The sequence below is a fragment of the Neofelis nebulosa genome, chromosome 2 (genome assembly GCF_028018385.1).
Source record: "Neofelis nebulosa isolate mNeoNeb1 chromosome 2, mNeoNeb1.pri, whole genome shotgun sequence".
Classification (NCBI taxonomy): domain Eukaryota; kingdom Metazoa; phylum Chordata; class Mammalia; order Carnivora; family Felidae; genus Neofelis; species Neofelis nebulosa.
This window is the reverse complement of record NC_080783.1, coordinates 47,093,044-47,108,250: the sequence shown is the minus strand read 5'-3', so window position 1 is coordinate 47,108,250 and position 15,207 is coordinate 47,093,044. Positions and strand designations below refer to the sequence as shown.

The window sequence follows — 15,207 nt, the reverse complement described above, 5'->3', positions numbered from 1 at the left end:
AAAGCTTTTCCTGTGTCTGTTGTTTTTTTTAAAAATAATCACCCTAAGTAAGAGATACAAACTTTCAGTTATGGAATGAATGTCATGAGGATAAAAGGTACAACATGGGGAATATGGTCAATACAATTGTAATAGTGTTGTAATAGATGGTAGGTAGCTACACTTGTGATGAGCATAGTATAATGTTAGTTCAATCACTGTGTTGAAACTAATGTGATATTATCAGCTATACGTCAATTAAGGAAATTTAAGTAAATAAAAGTTATAAAGCAAGCCAATGAAATATTAAATAAAAATAAAGTCTTTCTAACTTGGCCAAAAAACAAAAGAAACAAAACCAAAACAAAACAAAAAACCCCACAACAAAAAACAGCCTAAAATAGTCCTTAAGCCAGAGAGGCATGTTTTTGGGATGACAAATCCTGCTCCCTTCTAATGGCTGTTCTACAGGTTTTGGAAGGTCAAGTATAGTTTCTGGAGCTCTGATTCACATTGTGTGGTCTGACTTCAAAGTGCAGATGCTTAAATACTCTTTTGTGTTTTCTCACACCTATTCTGTACTTCATACCAAAGAAAAACAAACAAACAAACAAAAAACTTTGCTGTGTGCATTAAAACTTTGGTTTTAACAATGAAACTTTGCTGCATAATTGCCCCTTATTACTTCAGACCCTGCCTCTCAAGCATATTCAGTGTTCCCTTCCTACTCACATTTGTGAGGAAATTTGCCTGGTTTTGGATTGGAATGAACACTGATTAATTTGGGGGCTAATCTACAGGCTTTGTTGGGGTAGAATTAAGCTCAGCCAATCAGATTTCTTTTTTCGAACTTGAACTAAGAGCTGTAGAAAAAGTATAGAGTAGGTGCCAAGCTCTTAACTAAAAAGCTGACATAGAGAAAGGGCTGGCAGCTGTAATGATATATGCAAGATGATTATGTGGAGAGAGAATGATGAAAAGAATGACAGAGAAAGTACAGCCTCTGAGAGGAGATGAGAAAGAATGAAAGCAAGACAAGACTGGGAACAGGAGAGGTGAGAGAGGGTGTCTGAATTCTACAGCAAAGTCCTTCTCCAGTTCTACTTTCAGTTCTCCTAAGTACTAAAAACATACATCCTTGTAGTACTCAATCCCTGTTTCCCTTGTTAAAAAGATAACCAGAGGCCCAAAATGGCATCACTTAGGCCAAGTCACTAAACTGGGGCTTAATACCTAATTGCAATTTCAACCTCCCCCAGCAGAAAGGTAAATCTTAACCTGTTAGTCTGGAATTTCCTGATAAGCACCAGTGAAGTAATCTGTCACATGGGCCCTCACCCATCCCCAAAGGCAGATAAGATAATTCACCCAATATTGACCTCCTGCCCTTCACTCTAAGGAAAAGTGACCTTGCCTGGAACAATCCTTTCTTTTGTTTTACTTTCTTGTTCCACCTACTTCCTATAAAAAACCTTCCATTTTGTACAACTCCTTGGAGCTCTCTATTTTCTAGATGGGATGCTGCCCAATTTATGCATCGCTTAACAAAACCAACTGGCAATTGGTTAGATTCATATCTACTTGGTTGAATTTCTGCTCTTTAGCACACTAAAATCATTTGAGAAATCTTTTTTATTATGTGAAGAACTTTATTTGAAAGAGTGGCAGCTAAGCCAAAATTAATTTCCCAGAAATCATCAATTTCATATTTATGTTGCATCAGTGAAAACGTTTCACCATTTTGTTCCATATAACTTACACAAACTGGAATATTCTTGTGCGGAAGACAACCTGGGGACATGAAGGTCAATTATTATTAAGATAAGATAATCTGTCACTAACCTGCTTTGTGGACTCACATTTTCTCTTCTCTGAGGATTACGTGCGCTCCCTCTTGTAGTTCTGCCACCAGCTTGCCATTCCACTGTGTACAAGTCAGTGTAAGTCTAAATTAGTCGGATAAAAAAAATTTTTCTCACCAACAATTTGACTCTTTGCCATTGTATCTTAAAGTTCTTTGTATCTAATCAGCATCTGGATTTTCAACTGCCCACCTAATACTAAGGTACTTTCCTTTTCATTCCTTACCATTCTGTTCACTTTTGCTTTCCAACCACCACACAACACAAATAACATTCCAGGCTCTTACTAGGAGTTTGTTTAATTCATATCCAAGCTAGGAAATAGTCTTTTTTTTTCTTTACTTGTTCTATATATCAGAAAACATTTCCTAATTTACCCATTAAGAATCTTTTCCATTAAAATATACTGAATGTTTCAACAAGTTCAGGTAACTAACTAGATGGGTGAGACAAATATGGAAGGAAATTAATTCCTTGAAGGAACTATGAGAAGAGTACACTATGAGGAACTATGAGAAGAGTTCTCTGCTGTAGGACAGAGAACAAAATTAGACAGGATGTCAAAAACCAAATTATACAGAAGTTTTGATAAACATCTAAAACGAAATTAAGTTGTATCACATTGAACAACTATTTTATTCATGTCTGTTTACTCTAAAGTATGTGAAAGATTAGACATTCTATTGCTTTATATTTCAACCAATTACTTATCACAAAGTCACAAAGTGTGACTATAAAGGTCTTGAGTTGGATTCGGCAAGGGATGAGTGTTTGAGCTTCAATTCTTTGTCTCAGCCTTCATCCTTTATCTAGAATATAAACCATGGACAGCTTGTAGTTCACTTTCCCGAGAATGAATTTCTGAAAACTGATCAGCAAATGGAAACCATACACATTTTCAGATTTCAAATGTAAAAAAGAATGGCATCTAAATTTTATCAAAATGTATCCAGAGAAACTCTGTGTAATAGGTATGACACATACAAACATGGGTACAAAATTGCTTCTATTTATGAACAAAATTTTATGAACAAAACTAATTAACTCTCAAGCCCCTATTTTTACTGATACGAAAATTCGTTTTGGTTTGGTTTGTTTTAACCATGAAGTATCTCAATTTTCTTAATTTCTGAAAGGAGTTTTCTAAAAGCAATTCTTCTCATAGGGAAGTAGGGGCTTAGACATATGTCAGGGAGTAAGGGAACACTTAGCTTCTTTGTCTACTTTTCTCTGTGGTAAATTATATTATTTGTTCAAACATATTTGCTGCACCTCCCACAGAGTCCTTCCTTGATAACCAAGAGACAAGAGGATATTTTCCCTCCACATTGACATCAAGTTTTGCTATATTGCTAGGTTTGGGTCATAGAATGAGCAGATAAAAAACAAAGAAGTAATAGGTAAGTAGATTTTTATGAGTTTTATGAGAAGTTTATGAATTTTATGATTCTGTAGTTTTGTTTTTTTCATTTTCTCTGACAAATGACTCTCCTGACCCACATGATCTAGATCATACAACGCACAAAGGTGAGTGAAAATAAACGCTTTCTTGCTAAAAACCCTGTAAATTTGGGGGTACTTTGCTATCAAGTGTTAACTTAAGTAGAAATGCATAATATACACTCTACTTATATATCTTCTTCCCTCATAGATATATTATCTTGACTGCATCCATATTATTATATTACATAACCTTGAATACAGAACTATGGATACCTGGTTACTAAAATTAGACCCCTGGACCTCATTCCTTCTGTCTTTCTGGAGCCCTATTCCCTTTTTTTTTTTTTTTTTTTTTCCTTTTCTTCCTATGCAGTTCATTGTAGGGTATGAAGTATTAGGGGGGAAATGCTTTCTGGAAATTTACTGATGGTAAACAACAGTATAAACAAAATTAAGCACCAATCAATTTGAAATATGTTGTGGATTAAAACAAATTCTTGTTAGCAGTATAATCATAACAAAAAGGTTTTTAGGAATTTTATGGTCACAAGCTGACTGCATCTACAGAAAAATAAATTCTTCTCAGACTAGACTGAATTTTCACATGGAAATCAGAATGAGTGCATAAATGCAAACTTGAGAACTGGAATCATTATATTACTTTTGTTTTGTCTAGTTCATGTTTTAATTAATAGTATATATTTTCTTATTTTTTTATGAGAATGGTTATTGAGAAGTAGTGGTAACAGTGGGAACTTGAAGGTCTACGCATGGTTGAGGGTTATTTAGCATTCTCAAGAGAGTCTCCACAGGACTCTCAGTTATAACTTACATTATTAATAGGCAGACATCTTGAGCAAATGATTTTTCTCATCAGACAAAAAAAAAATTAACTAAAAAAATAGGGAAAGCTAAATCTTTCCATCATCTGTGCTTAAACATTGCATTTCACAGTTATTGCTACTTATTGATATCTTTATTTATTTATTTATTTATTTTTATTTATTATTATTTTTTATATCTTTATTTATTTTTGAGAGAGTGAGAGAGAGACAGAGTGAGAGCAGGGGAGGAACACAGAGAGAGGGAGACACAGAATCCGAAGCAGGCTCCAGGCTCTGAGCTGTCAGCACAGAGCCCGACGTGGGGCTTGAACCCACGAATCATGAGATCATGACCTGAACTGAAGTTGGACACTCAACTGACTGAGCCACCCAGGCGCCCCTACTTATTGATATTTTTAAAATGTAATGTCTCAGAGGAAAAACAAAACAAGTTGAATTCCTAGCTTCTTCTTTCTAGGTTTTTAGAATCAGATATTCTATTAGATAGCATGGTAAGATTAGTTAGAACTTTACTTTCATTAATGTGATTTTTTTTCCTAATCATATTTAGTTTGTCTAACTCCTTCTGAGAGAATCTGGAATGTATATCTGTATCTCTAAAATGTGAATAAAGAGTAAATTCTGTTGCTTTTCATTGATGTGTGTAAGATTCATCATACATCTGCCTCTGAAGTAACTCCTATGGAAGTGACATGACTGTTAAAAAGGTATCATACAATCTTAGGTCACAATAATTGATCTATATCATCTAGCATAAGGAAAGTAATACTCCCACTTCCCTTTGCAGTGTTGCAGTATTTTGCTCTTATATTTGGACCATAGTTTAGGAGAACAATTGTCAAAGCAGAATGTGTTCAGAGTAGTGAGATAAAACCTAGTATTTTTTAAGGCATACACTTAAGATATTTTAAAAGTACTTATGTCTAAAACATTTTGATTAAACCCAGAATATTTAATTTTCAAAATAGAAACTGAAAGGGTGGGGAGAGTCATTGTATTTATTATCTTAAAGTATTCAGGAGATGGTTGTGTAGAAATGACAGTAAATTTAATCTAGTTTGCTCCAGAATAATTAGGTGAATGAAGATAATGGGGACATATATATTTAGCTTAAAATTAGGATAACTTTCCTACCAATTATAGTTTAAAAAGATAGGATGAGCTGTTCTATGATAAAGAGTATGTTCACTCCTAGCAGAAATAAGGGAGGGAAAGTGACATGTGGAAGCTGTTCAAAAGACATCCTGACATTAGATGAAACAACTGGACTAAAAGACCCAGAGAATTACCTCCAGTATTCAAAACTCTTGAGTCCTTCTTATGCCTTGATTAATAGTAAGGATAATATAGCTACACATGTAAAAACAATAGTATAAATAACAAACATAACAACAATAGTTAATATTTATTTAAGGCTTACTTAGTGCCAGGTATTATTCTGCATGTGCCATATTTAAGGCCCATCTCATGATGGTGTCCATCACCATCATGAGATGGGTCTTATTTTCCTATTTGGAGATAAAGATAAATGATTCATTCATTTGTGCAAATTCAAACAGCTAATTAATGAAAGTGGGATTTGAATCCAGATAGTTTGAATTCTGAGCATATAGTCCTAACTATTAGGTAAGACTATCTCTCTGTTTTAGATTATGTTACCTTTCTTGTATGTTTCCATAACCATAATAATAAATACTTATTGGGGCACCTGGGTAGCTCAGTTGGTTAAGCATCCAACTTCAGCTCAGGTCATGATCTCACGGTTCATGGGTTCTAGCCCCGGGTCAGGCTCTATGCTGACAGCTCGGAGCCTGGAGCCTGCTTTGGATTCTCTGTCTCCCTCTCTCTCTCTGCCCCTCCACTTCTCGTGCTGTGTGTGTCTCTCTCTCTCTCAAATATAAATAAGCATTAAAAATTTTTTAAATAATTAATATTTATTGTCCTTCTTAGTAAAATAGAAAAAAATTTTCACAAAGCCGCATTAGTACTTTTTAAAATTATGTATAATCTCTAACCTATAAATTCTACCTCTATTCTAAAAAAAAATTACATACTGTTTTTGTGCACCAATAGATATTTACAATATCAAGTGCAATATTTTTGTAAAAATGTAAAAAACAATTTAAAAATCAATAAATATGGCATATATAAATACATTGTAATATCCATTTGATGGAATACTATTTGGAAAAGTAGGTGTTCATGAATATGTATAAACATGTGAGAACTTAAGAATATATCAGTAAGTAAAAAATGTGGGGCACCTGGCTAGCTCAGCTGGTAGAGCATGTGACTCTTGATCTCGGGGTTGTAAGTTTGAGCCCTATGTTGGGTGTAGAGATTACTTAAAAATAAAATCTTAAGAAAAATTCAAAATCAAGACTATCATTTACTTAACTTTGGAAATACACACAAGTAATACTGTATATTTAATAAAGATATATATGTAGTAAAAGGACACACATTTATTTTGGTTGTTCTAAAAAGGAAAGGAGAGGAATACAACTGGAAAAGCCTATAAAAATTGTTCACCTTCAATGGTATTTGTAATATTTTGTATCTTTTATATAAAAATACTACATAATACTATATTTTATCTAAAATAATATGCACCATAATGTAAATACATAGAAAATGTGATGAAAATGTTAGCATATATGAATTCTAGATGATAATTACTTGGATGCTTGGTATTTTCTTTTCCTTTTCCTTGATATGTATATTTAAGTTAAAAATCAATAAGGACATATAACAACAAAAGACTAGAAAGAGGACATTTTCACTGTTCATTTTCTCAAAATTTTTAATTTTTAAAATTCTAAAATCTGCCTAAATGAAAGCAAAAAGTTTGGCATCAATGAAACATTAAAAAAAGGAAAAGTTCTGAAACATTATTCCATTTGACCATTTTTATCACAGTGTGACTGAAAGAGTAGAGAGTCTTTTATAAAATGAGGCTGTTCTCTTTTATAATATAATTTTCAAAGTCAATGTACATGAAAGGCAGAAAAAAAGTTTCCTGGCTAACTTCACTACCAGTTTCATAGAATTGATAGCCGATAGGTGCTACTATAACAACTCTTTGGATCTAGGAAAAGCACTCCTCTTCTAAATGTACTGATTTTTCTTTTAATAGCCTTTCTCACAAAGGAGGTGACTAACCTTGGCAAGATGCGTGAATTTTAACATAGCACTCTCTTTGGCTGCCTGTCCCATGCTCGCAGGGCAACAAACATCTTTAGAATTTTACTCTAGCAATGGGTTTCCTTTTGCCTCCATTTTCTTTTTTCTTGTGACGAAAATAAATAAATAAACTTCCTTTGGTACTACTTTGCTCTTTATAGATGGAAGCATCAACTTATTTTACTCTGAACTGGGTGACAAATAAACTAAAAGCTGTAATAGCATTCTTGACATGTAATCTCGACACCAGTGTTAAGTCTTGCAATATCGAAGTATAAATCTTGGAACAAATACAATGCAGCACCGGGAAAAGCACACAATCCCTTGATAGATCCCGCCCTCAGAGAGCCTGGATGATTAGATAATGTGATCTTGCCCTGAATTTCAGAACACAAGACAACAGCCAACTATCCTCATGCTTTCTTTGATTGTAATCTCAGCTCTCCACGCAAAGATCAACTAAACTAAGGGAGACCCAGGTTCTTAGACTCTTAGCTCATTCTTTCAGATAAGTACAGAAGGTCATTTCGAGAAGGTTTCAGTTTCTGCACAAAGGTAATAGCATAGCCAACTTAACTCATTACAGCTTTCTCCCAATTTATTGGCCTTCTCAGCGGTTACATTTTACATTTATCCCAAGTTTTCAACCTTTCTACTATTGACATTTTGGGACAGAGAATTCTTTGTTGCAGTGGGCTTTCCTGTGCATTGTAGCAACATCACTGGTCTTTATATATCAGATGCCAGTAGCAATTTCCTCTTAATGGTGACAACTAAAAATATCTCCAGACATTTGCAATATCTCCTGGAGGGCAAAATCTTTGCATTAGAACCATCATTCTACTTTGAGCCAAATCCTGGCAAAACTAATCACTTTTGGGGATTCTACCCAGCTGCCTGATCCTGCACCAACTGATAGTATGTCCCATATTCTTTCTCTGAAATTCTACTCTGCAAGCTTTGGACCTGCTAGGTGGCTTCTCCACAAAGTTCATCTAAATATAGAAAGTGGACATTCTTTCAAATGGTTTTCATTTCAAATAAAATAAAATATCAGTGAAATACCTAATGAAATAAAAGTATATGTTAATTATAGAAAATAAGAAAAGTACAGAAAAGACCAAACTCAAATAAAACTTTATTCATATAGGGACGCCTGGGTGGTTAAGTTGATTGAGCTTCCGACTCCTGATTTTGGGTCAAGTCATGATCTCACAGTTTGTGAGTTAGAGCCCCTCATCGGGCTCTGTGCTGACAAGGCAGAGCCTGTTTGGGATTCTCTCTCTCCCTTTCTCTCTCTCTGCTCCTCCCCCACTCATGCTCTCTCTCCCTCTCCGTATGTCTCTCTCTCTCTCTCTCTCAAAATAAACTTAAAAAAAAAACAAAAAAACCACACACATTACTCATACATATTGCCCAACTCTAGGCATTACAAAACTTATTTTATATATTCTCTGTCATGGATAGCTCTATACACATGCATGTACATTATACATTTCTGTTTTCAAAATGAGATTACATTGTGTCTATCTGTATATAGTCTGTTTTTAATCATTTAACATGTTTTTGTACAGTATATAATCTTTAAGAGAGAGAGCACATGAGAGCAAGCCAGGGAGACAGAGAGAGAGGGAGAGAGAAATTCCAAGCAGGCTCTGCACTGTCATCACAGAGCCTGAGGTGGGGCTCCAACTCACAAACTGTGAGATCAAGACCTGAGCTGAAACCAAGAGTTGGAGGCTCAACGGACTGAGCCACTCAGGCACCCTTCTAATACATTACTTTAATAGTTCCATGCTATTTAATTACAAATGTTTCATTATTTAGTAAGTCAATATCCTGCTGTTAGAAAGCTGCAGGCTTTTAAATGAATGTAAAAGACCTAAATTCCACAGAAATATATTCTAAAGCCTGTAGTCCCTGCCACCATATTGGCATCATTTATGTATTTTATTATTTTATGTCAAAGGTGTGAGGCTTGTTTACTTCATGAAGTCAGCCAGGTTGTTGCCACAGATCCATGGACCTCTGTATTTTATTAGGCAAATGGCTGCATCTTCCAATAATACTATGACACTGGAAGAACATTTGTCTCCCAGGAACTAAGATTCTTTTCTTGGAATGTGACAGGATGGAATTAAAAACTGTAGAGATGCTTATCTGATAATATTTCTTCTAGGTTATTACAGTATTAGAAAAAGTTATAAAGGTGGAATAGAGTTGTTGAGCTTTAGGTAGAGGAGAAAATGTATAAAACTTTGGTAAGTCTATTTAAAAACAAGACTTAGACGAGAGTTCAAGTTCATCTGAGTAAAATTAGTCTAACTGCTATATATAAATGTGTACATACGTGTATTAGAATGTATCTGTATTATATTAGGGTCTAAAAATTATGTTTGTGATAATATATCTCAAAAAAATGTTTGAAATGATACCAGGTAATGGGTTACAAAGAAATTGCATATCAACTGTCTTTTTTTAATTTTATCCTGATCACTTAAATTTCTATGTGACTTACATGAAATAACTATTTGGATAATAATGTTTCATTCAAAATATTTATTTTACTTAAACCAAAACCATTTTAATCTCTTTATTAAGTATATATTTGTGTTTTCACTAATCTTTTCTAAAAAGAACCAGAAAAAAACATACTGCTCAGTGTCATTTGTAATTCTGAAGAATAATGGCTCACCAGTGAGGTTTTGTGATTATCTATCTCCCTTTGTCTAATGATACAAGACACAGCTACAAAAGCAAGAATGGTTGGTAGTCAGAGTTTGACTAGATTTTTTTGTAAGAATCATAAAAATATTGCTAACAGATAAACTTTTTTTAGAAATTTAAGAAGTTACTTCTCATAAGTTTATATATTTTTATTAAAATATTTTTACTTATAAACTTCTTAGGAAAAATTTCAGTGTCAAATAAAACAGCATGTACATACACAACATGGACATATTTATTGAGTACTAACTATATGACAAACTATTCTAGAATAAAGAACTAGACAGGTAAAAGCCTTGTCTTCTTGAAACCTTCATTTTAGAACAATAAGCTGATGTCACTAATGATGACAATTCCTATTCAGTAAACAAGGATTACAGAGAACAAAAGAAAAATCACACCTTATAAAATATCTTCTTTTAAAGCGGGGATTAGAAAGAAGTTATTCCAAGAGCTTCATGTAAAATTCTATTTCTTTAATTTATACAAAATTGTGTAAGTTTATCTTCTAGAGGTTTTCACTGATTTCAATATCTAAAAAGTAAAAACAAATTCTTGTTCAATTCACATCTCGATTAATTTTTTAAACCTTTTAGGATAGAATGTCATGGTTACAGTTATATTTTCAAATAAATGTGTAACCAATTGAGCTTCACACCTTATGAGAGTACTCATATACCAACTCCCTCGAAGGTACCTTTAAAAAGTTTGTTTTCTGTTTTATAGGCAAAATGTGAAAAAATTTTAATTTGCAGTCCATTGAGTAACAGCGAAGTTGAATGTTCATTTTCTTAAAAATATTTTTTTTCTTAAATGTTTATTCATATTTGAGAGAGAGAGAGAGAGAGAGAGAGAAAGAGAAGGCAGAGAGAGAGGGAGAATCCCAAGCAGGCTCTGCGTTGTCAGTGCAGAACCAGACACGGCACTAGAATCCACGAAATGTGAGATCATGACCTGAGCAGAAACCAAGAGTTGGATGCTTAACCAACTGAGCCACTTAGGCACCCCATCATTTTTATTTTTTCTTTTGTGAAGTGCTATCTATATTCTTTAATCATTTTTCACATTTTTAACATGCATATTTTTTTGATTTATAAACAACAAAAAGTTCTCATCGAGTATCCCAGGTTTTTCTCTCGTAAAAGGTTTAAAATTGAGGTAAAAGGTAAACTGATATTCATTTTTAACTATTAAAACATGTACCAAATTCCCAAAATTTGGTTCATAAAAACACAATGTTATTATTTGTTAAAGGAATATGTACATACATATATACACATGCATATACATTATACGTATACACACACACACACACACACACACACACACACACACACAGTAAAGCTTTGGTTTGCAAGCATAATTCATTCCAGAAACATGCTTGTAATCCAAAGCACTTGTATATCAAAGAGAATTTCAAGAACCATTGGCTTAGTTGTGATCATGTGACATTCAGTGTTATGTACTACTTGTATTGCAAGACATTGCTCGTTTATCAAGTTAAAATTTATTAGAAATGTTTGCTCGTCTTGTGGAACACTTATAGAATAAGTTATTTGCAATCCTAGGTTTTACAATACATAGTTATATATATTTATTTGTACATAAATATATATGTTTAAGGATAAAATGCAGTATTTCCTCTATCAGACTAAGTTGTACTAAAACAAGGAGATCTGTATGATAATATAATAGCAACAATAATCATGATGATATTAATAAACATTATTGAGCAACTATATATATATATATAGTATTTTCCTATATATTTTATAAATAATTATTTTAATCCTTAAACAATCCTCTAAAGTAGCTATTGTTATTATTTTGGATTTGAAGGAATATAGGCTTTGGAAAGTTTCATTCAGTTCACCAGAGTTTAGCATGTACAGACAGTAAGTAGCCTAGAATAGTTTAAAATCCAAATCTGTAGTAATCCTTTGTCTCTGATCTTTCCAGTGGGCACTACTGTATCGACATGCACCACACAAATGATCAGAAGGCAGAGTAAATGACGTTCTAATTCCCGTCAACAAGGCCTTGCCTTATCACGAAACTCACTTTATATTCTTCCCTTTTTATCTTTTGTGTCTCATTTCCTTTTTTCTTTTAATTTTTTTAATGTTTATTCATTTTTGAGAGAGAGAGACAGAGCACAAGCAGGGGAGGGGCAGAGAGAGAGGGAGACACAAAATCTGAAGCAGGCATAGAGTCCAATGCAGGGCTCAGAGCCACCAACTGTGAGATCATGATTGAGTGGGAAAAAGCAGTGTTTGTTTGGAGTATTTATTTGAATGGGAGAAAACTGGAATATAATCACAATTTTTAAAAAATAGCAAGAAAAACTGTGGTACTCTGAATACTATCTTCCTTCAAATTCTATGAATAGGATTTATTTCTTGCTCATGGAAAACATGGGACTATTTGTGGTTAATTACTGCCCTCTGTTGACAACATGTTAAATGTCTTAATATATTCTTAAGAGTATTTAAGGTTATAATTACAAGAAATTTCACCTATAAATCTCATCTATAAAGATGAATAAATCTAAAAGAATTGAAGTGCCTTTGCTTAACAGCCATAGCTAGTTAATGATTAAGGATGGAATGACACCTCAGGTACCATGACCTATGATCAGTCTTGTGTTACATAATTTAAAACAATATATTTTTTTCCTGAGAATAGTTTCCATTTTCTAAGACTCAAAAACAAAATTTACAAGTCATAGAAACTTTAAAAATTATTAAACGTTTAAAAAAATGTCTGTTGGGGCGCCTGGGTGGCGCAGTCGGTTAAGCGTCCGACTTCAGCCAGGTCACGATCTCGCGGTCCGTGAGTTCGAGCCCCGCGTCAGGCTCTGGGCTGATGGCTCGGAGCCTGGAGCCTGTTTCCGATTCTGTGTCTCCCTCTCTCTCTGCCCCTCCCCCGTTCATGCTCTGTCTCTCTCTGTCCCAAAAATAAATAAAAAATGTTATAAAAAAAAAATTTTTTAAAAAATGTCTGTTTAGTTTAAAAATAAATCATACAGTAAAGAAAAGAGTGGAAAGTAGAAGTAGAAAATAAACATCTTTCTCTCTCCACCTGATTCCACCTCCAGAGGTGGCCACTATTAACTGTTTCTTTGTCATTCTAGAAATTATTTATATAGGTATCTAACTTTTTTTCAAAATTGAGGTACAGTTCTCCACCTTTTTAAAAAAATTTAAAACATATATCTTAGAGTTAATTTCATATTAGGACATAAATCAAGATATAAGGCATTTTTTCATACCACGGTTTTTTATTGGCACTTTGAAATTTACAGGCAAGTTTAGAATGTCCTTAATTAGGTTTGCCTCGTATTTCCTCATAATTAATTTAGGTTATGCATTTCTTCTTGGACTATTACATGAGTGAGGCTGTTTTGTTCTCATTTCATTCCATCAGAGGGCACGCGATTTGGTTTGTCTCATTACTGATGATGGATGTTCATTTTGATCATTTAATCCAGGTGTTATGTGCAGACTTCTCCAATTGCAAGTGATCCCATTTTTCTGTTCCTGCGCACAGAGAGGATTTGAATGGCAGATGTGCTCAGCTAATTACAAAATCAAAAATAATTACTTTGTCAAATCCTTTGTCTCAGGTAGCAGGAATGGAATAGATCTCAGAATGTATTATTTTCACAGTAGCACTGGCTTCTCTGGCCTCTCATTTGATTCCAATGCCCATTTCTGGAGGAGCACACAGATTCATGGAGTATTTGACCAGTTGTACATGGAGTGTGAGGAAGGGTCTGGTATGTTAAATAATTCATATAAGTATGAAATTTGTTAATACGTAGGTCTGTATGTAATGTGAAGTATAATAATAGTATTTTCATTGGCAACTAGATGAACTCCAAAAACCAGAACTGCTGAAAATTTACTTTTAAACACTTAGTAAGGTTGTCATATTTTCAAAAAATCCTATTAAAATTTCAGTCATTCTTTTAAATTTTGATATTCATTAAAAATGTTCACTTTGCACATATATTTTAATAAATTTCACTACTCTAAAAGAAAAAACTTTTTGGGGCGCCTGGGTGGCGCAGTCGGTTAAGCGTCCGACTTCAGCCAGGTCACGATCTCGCGGTCCGTGAGTTCGAGCCCCGCGTCAGGCTCTGGGCTGATGGCTCGGAGCCTGGAGCCTGTTTCCGATTCTGTGTCTCCCTCTCTCTCTGCCCCTCCCCCGTTCATGCTCTGTCTCTCTCTGTCCCAAAAATAAATTAAAAAAAAAAAAAATGTTGAAAAAAAAAAAAAGAAAAAACTTTTTGAAAATATGAAATTTTTAAATGTTTAGATTTAATTTACATTTGACAAAATATTTGAAATTTCACATACTTAAAGTAGAACAAAATTGTCAATATGTTGATTATAATTATTAATTTTGCTAAAATGAAGTCAAGAAAGATCAATGCTATGAAATAAATACATAAATACTTATGAATTGTGCATGCATCTAGTTTGTTATTCATTCAAAGCATCACTGGACAATTTAAGCGATACCCAAATATGCACAATATAAATTCAACTGATATGTCCTTAGACATTGATATGCCTTGGTACTTTGCCAACTTTCAGCCCTATAAAAATTATAGCTTTATAACATATTTTACAACTTCATCTTTATGAAGTATATTGTCTAAGTAGGATAGAAAATATCTTCTGCAATAATGTACTAACGTGATTAATAACTTTTAATATTTAACATATGGTCATCATTAATGCTTTGCTGCTTTCTACTTCACCACAATACAAACAGGTGTTTTCTGAATAATCCATTTATAAGCTATTTTTTGACCACCTATTACATGCCACTACTGGGACTATAGCAGTGAACAAACCAGATAAACATTGCTGTTTTCTTGGAACTTACATTTAAGTGCATTTTTCATCAAAGGGGTCAGGGGAAATATTCAGGCATATGACATAGCTTTTGGCCATGTAATGGCACAAACTATCTCAATTTTCTTTGTTGACAAATTTTGTCTGAATAACATGTGGTTTGGGTAGGACAAAGTCATAATTGCAGAGGGATTTATCAGAAGACTTGAAGAAAAGATCTGGCTTTGGGGAAAATGTTTAAGGGGCAAAAGGAAGCAGAAGAATAATAGGAAAATGTCAATGTAGGTAATAGCGTTCTCAGAA

At 33.7% G+C, this 15,207-nt stretch overlaps 1 protein-coding gene across 8 annotated transcripts in view; it reads right to left on the bottom strand.

Annotated features, from left to right (window-relative positions):
* Window positions 1-15,207, bottom strand: part of TFPI (tissue factor pathway inhibitor) — a 107,030-nt gene that overhangs the window by 74,011 nt on the left and 17,812 nt on the right. For 7 of the 8 annotated variants that reach the window (XR_009256821.1, XM_058711807.1, XM_058711781.1 and 4 more), the window contains exons 2-3: window positions 10,441-10,573; window positions 1,822-1,925 (exon numbers count right to left, since the gene is read on the bottom strand). The gene's annotated coding sequence lies outside the window, so the exon portion shown is untranslated. The remainder of the gene's footprint in view (window positions 1-1,821; window positions 1,926-10,440; window positions 10,574-15,207) is intronic. The other variant, XM_058711832.1, reaches the window with a different exon arrangement.